Source organism: Diospyros lotus, chromosome 15 (assembly GCF_014633365.1).
Source record: "Diospyros lotus cultivar Yz01 chromosome 15, ASM1463336v1, whole genome shotgun sequence".
NCBI classification, from domain to species: Eukaryota; Viridiplantae; Streptophyta; class Magnoliopsida; order Ericales; family Ebenaceae; genus Diospyros; species Diospyros lotus.
In genome coordinates, this window is record NC_068352.1 from 21,116,245 (window position 1) to 21,121,994 (window position 5,750).

Genomic DNA, 5,750 nt, shown 5'->3' on the forward strand with positions numbered 1-5,750 from the left:
TACACTAGGACGACTGGTGGTCCATATGGGATATGAGTTGGGTTTGGGTAATAGTTCCTAAATATTTTTGAGTGGGAATGTAATTCCTGACGTAATTATGGTGAGCCGAGTTCTTGCATTGATGTGACCCTCCTGGGCCGGGAGTGGTAACGATTGTACCCGAGGTGTTAGGGAGATGCGTTGACCTTACCCCTCTTAAGCTAGGACCGTGTTGTGTCAATGTGTCGATGTGATGATGTTGCCTTTAGAAAGATTGCTCTTTCCCTGTGGTTAGGTTAAGCGCTGTGAGAGATTCTCCTGGGCTAGGGCTTGTAAGGTTGTGTTGGTTTGTTTCATGTCTTGTATACATTCATGAAAACATGTTTTTGAACTCTCACTTAGATGATTCATCATCTAATTTAGACTATGTCCCTGGAATATTCAAATGTTTCAGGTGAAAGTAGCAGTGTGAAAGGAAAATGGATTGCCGAGGAGTGAAGGTGATTAGTGGATAGTTTATAGTGTGTCCTTTTCAAATGCCCTGGGAAAAGTGGGGTGTTACACAAAAGGTGAAGGTTCTTTCTTTTATTATGTCTGTTACGGATGCCCTTGTGGACCTTCGGGCCCTAAAAGCCACAGATGGTGCTGGTGTGAAGACAAAGGACAAGAGAAAATGGAGGGACAATCGCAAGTTGGAATATAAAAGCAGTTACAAGGGCAAGGGCAAGGGCAAAGCTTTAGTGGGTGACACGAGCAAACCAAAGACAAGTGGGCTCTTTATTTGTGATGGGCTGCACTGGGCACAAGATTGTCCAAGGTGGGAGTGACTCAATGCCCTGGTTGCTGGCAAGAAGCAAGGCCTTCGGTATGAAAGTTATAATGTCCTATCTGACTCTTGGGACAGGATCTTTGCCACTAAACGGAACAAAGAAGACTTTGGGAGGCCTAGCCCCATAAGCACTACTGACAAATACAGAAACAAGAACAAGTTTTGTGCCTATCACAATGAAGCTGGACATATCACCTTCGAATGTTGGGCGCTAAAGGACACGATTGAAGAGTTAATCATGACGGGTCACCTACGTGATTATGTGGTGTGCCCAAGAGATCAGCAGTCCCAACAGCTAGCCTAACCAAGTCTTCTTCAAGCTCCCGCATCGGACCAAGCATGTGCGGTAAGAACCACTTTTACCATTCATGGAGGGCCTCATATTGCAGGGACTTCTAACAGATCCCATGAATGGTATGTTCGGGAAACCGATCACCTTTTGCTCATTGGGAATAGCAGGTCAAGAAGGGCCATCCAAGAAAGCCAGAATGGTTTCATACGATAATCCTTTCACTAAGGATGATTCTAGAGACTTGCACTGGCCACACAACGATGCCCTTATGGTCTGAGCCTGGATTGGCAACATGGAAGTGCGAAGATTTTGGTGGATACGGGCAGTTCGGTAAACATCATGTATAGGGGGTGCTTTGACCAGATGGGACTGGGGTCAGACCAGCTGATAGCGTCCCCAAAACTGTTATATGGTTCACTGATGACGCTAGTAATTCCGAAAGGACGCAAAAGACTCCCTGATGAGAATCATGGAGGGCCAACTAACAATAATGCAATCGGATTAGTCAATCGAGTTAACCGTATCAAAATTGGATGAATGTTAATTCCTTTTTTTTACTTGGATTCTTGTTTAGCAATTTACTTATTTCTTATATAGTTTAGGATTGAGTTAGTTTTATTATTCCAACTTATAGTTGGGTTTGGATTAGCTTGGTTTTATTAGTCCAACTTGAAGTTAGATTGGGTTACTATTGTTATTCCTACTTCTATTTGGAGTGGGCTAACTAAAACCCATTAAATTTAGGATTTAGTTTATGACTAGGTTTTGGAGTTTTATTAGTTTTGAAATAGAATTAGGATTTAATTATTTTTGCTTATTTAAAGGCTTTTCCACTGTGAAAAAAAGGAGAGAAGATTATGAATCGAATTTGAGAGATTTCTCTTTTCTATATTGTTCTTCAGTGAACATAGTTTTGAACTTATCAAATGAGTGATTTTTTTGTGGCGTTCAAATCCCGAACTTATCAAAGATTTGGGCAATCTTTGTGGCGTTCAACAACACAATTCTTGGTTCTTGTTTTCACATATCAATGGGTCTAGATTTTAACATAATTTAGGTTCTTGGTTCGTGAATCAACGGGTCAAGAATTCTTTGCCTTATATCCGATTTTGGCTTTTCTGGGGTTCGTTTCAATATTTTGTGGGTTCCTTTGGCTTCATTCCATTGCGGGTTCACATTAGTCACTGTCAGAGTTCCGGAGCGCGTATCACTCCCAGTCACGATCGGGGAATCGGATCTTCAGGCCACAGCAATGGCGGATTTCCTTGTCATTGATGGCCCCTCTACGTACAACATCGTTATGGGAAGGCCTTCCATGAACAACCTAAATCTAGTTATCTCAACCAAAGCCCCGACAATCAAGTTCTCGACTACAAATGGGACTGGGTGTGTAAGAGACGAGCAATATTAGACAAGATGCTGTTATGAGGAAACACTGAAAATAGGGCTCAAAGGAAAAAAAGATCGATATGGTCTCTGGAGGGGAAGCACTAGTCATCAGTATCAAAGGAGTCAGCCACGATCTGAACCCGTGCGAGGTGGATTGCGACTGAGCTTCCAACCCAGCAGATGAACTGGAAGACATTGTAGTTAGCGACATCGATGCTAAAAGGTGCCTTAAGATGGGAAAAGGCCTCTCCCTCGAGGTAAAGTCCCAACTGACTGATTTTCTAAAAGAAAATTTGGATGTATTCGCATGGAATCATGAAGATATGGTAGGAATAAACCGGAACATATTGCTGTATTGACTCAATGTCGATCCCAACCATAAGCCAGTTCGCCAGAAGAGGAGAGCCATTATGGCCGAGCGTTACACGGCCTTGCAAGAAGAGGTAGACAAACTCTTGGCCAACAAATTTATCAGGGAAGCCCATCACCCGACTTGGGTGGCGAACCCGGTCCTAGTGAAGAAAAAGTGGAGGACTGGAAAGTGGAGGACCTGCGTCGACTTCACGGATTTGAACAAAGCCTGCCCGAAAGACAATTTTCCTCTACCTAGAATTGACCAGCTCGTGGATGCAATAGCTAGCCACCAGCTTCTCAGCTTCATGGGGTGCCTATTCGGGGTACAACCAGATTCCTATGAACTCTGATGAGGAGGAGCATACATCATTTGTCACGAATTGGGGGCTATACAGCTATAAGGTAATGCCCTTTGGACTAGGAATGTAGGAGCAACATACCAGCGGCTGGTTAATATGATGTTCGAAGATCTGATCGAAAAACCATGGAGTTATACGTAGATGATTTGCTAGTAAAGTCTAGGCAAGTCGCCAACCACATCAGCGACCTAGAAGAGGCATTATAGGTTCTGAGAAAGTACCAGATGAAATTGAATTTGCTCAAATGCTCATTCAGTGTGGCTTTTGAGAAATTTTTGGGATTCATGGTGAATGAAAGAAGGATCGAGGCCAACCTTGAGAAAATTTGAGCTTTGCTTAACATGCGATCACCTACCAAGATGAAGGAAGTGCAAAGCCTTAATTGCCAGATCGTTGCCCTCAACAGGTTTGTCTCCAAAGCATTTGATAAGTCCATTCCATTCTTTAATGTCTTGAAGGAGGCAAAGAGCTTCCTGTGGACGGAGGAATGTGAAAACGCTTTCCAGCAACTGAAGGAATATATGGGACGGACTCCCTTCATGTCAAAACCAAAGGAGGAGAGGAGTTGATCGTTTACCTGGGAGTGTCTAAGTATGTTATTAGCGTAGCACTAGTGCGAGAAGAAGACCGGGTGCAGTACCCGGTGTTTTATGTGAACCATAGACTACTTGATGCTAAAACAAGGTAAACCCCCATGGAGAAGCTCGCCTATTCCTTAGTGGTCGCATCAAGGAAGCTATGCCCCTATTTCCAAGCCCATCAGATTGGCATATTGACTAAACACCCACTGAAGCAGATCTTACAGAAGCTCGACTCATGCGTTCGTCTACTCAAGTGGGCCATTGAGCTCGCCCAATTTAACATAGAGTACAAACCAAGGTCGGCCGTTAAAGGGCAGGTGCTAGCAGATTTCGTTGCAAAATTCATAGGCTTGGTGGAGTAGCCCGTCTCTTTAGTACTTTCAGTCTGGGAGTTATTTGTGGATGGTTTTTCCAGCGGGCATGGATTTGGAACTGGTGTGCTCTTGATAAGCCCGGAGTGACACAAGATTCCTTATGTGTTAAGGTTTGGGTTCAAAGCAACCAACAATGAAGCCGAGTATGAAGCATTGTCGACAGGTCTACGCTTGGTAAGAGAAGTCAAGGCAGAGTGGTTAGCAATTTTCAGTGACTCTCAGCTCGTAGTGTGTCAAATACAAAGGGAATATCAAGCAAAAGGCCCAAAGATGGTAGCATACCTCTAAAAAGTTTAGGAACTAATTCGCCTATTCGAGGAGTGCAAGTTGAATTAAGTGCCAAGGAGGCAGAACTCTCACACCAATGCCCTCACTCACTTGGCGTCAGTAAGAGATGTAGACTCCTTGGGGGCCATTCCCGTGGAGTTCCTAGCTACACCTAGCACGGAAGGATAAAATGAGACGTTAGCGATCGAGCTGAGGCCGGATTCATGGATGAGGCCCATCGTTGAATATTTACGAGAAGAAAAGTTGCCAAGTGACAAGTTAGAAGCACGACGTATGCGAGCTTAGGTAGCCAGATACTATATTCACAACGATATGCTATACAAAAGGGGGGTTTCAGCCCCATTACTGAGATGCTTCGATGAGCCTGATTGCTAGGAAGTTCTCATAGAAATCCATACCGGTTACTACGACAATCATGCTGGGGGAGTATCCTTTACCCAAAAGGCATTTCGCCAAGGGTTTACTGGCCTACCATGAAGCAAGATGCTATAAATCTAGTGAAGAAGTGTGACGCATGCCAAAGATTTGTAAAGATACCGCGATCTCCCCCTACCTATTTGCAACAAATGAGCAGCCCATGGCCCTTCACTATATGGGTATCGACCTGATTGGGCCACTTCCAACAGCTCGCGGTGGATGCAAGCATGCTATAGTGGCTGTTGATTACTTCACAAAGTAGGCAGAAGCAAAGGAGCTCGCACAAATATCCACTATAAAGGTAGAAAAGTTTGTATGGAGCAATATCATCTACAAATTCGGAGCTACTCCTTATGGGTTGGGCTCAACCCAGCAGGTCGACCCAATTGCATAAAGCCCAGTAAACCCCGAACTGAGTTCGTTAAAGCGAGCTTGCACATTGCTGGAGCCCGAGCTCAGATCACAGGACGAAGCGAGCTTTATACAAGCGAGCTCCCAACTACACTTTGAGCAAGCCCCCAACAACTCTTACAGTTCGCCAGCCTAAACTATCAGCTCGCATAATGAGAAGGTCATATGCTAGAGAATATTAATGGGCTAGGGGCTATCCCAGCTGGGCTATTCAGGCCCCACCTAGCCCCGCCTTCTCGGCTCATTTGACTGGCCCATGCTAGTCCCATCCAACCCCTTGCAACAACATCATTACAACTACTTCTGGATTTTCACGCCCCCACCTTAGATCCCATCCTCATTAATGACGGATCCCATTCACATTAATGAGGGTCCCGTCAACACCTTGCTGCTGCATGGGCATTTTTGTCGTCACCAGATATTTTGTCCCATCATCTACAGACGTACAACACATGCAAGAGGACATCTCTTTCTCCT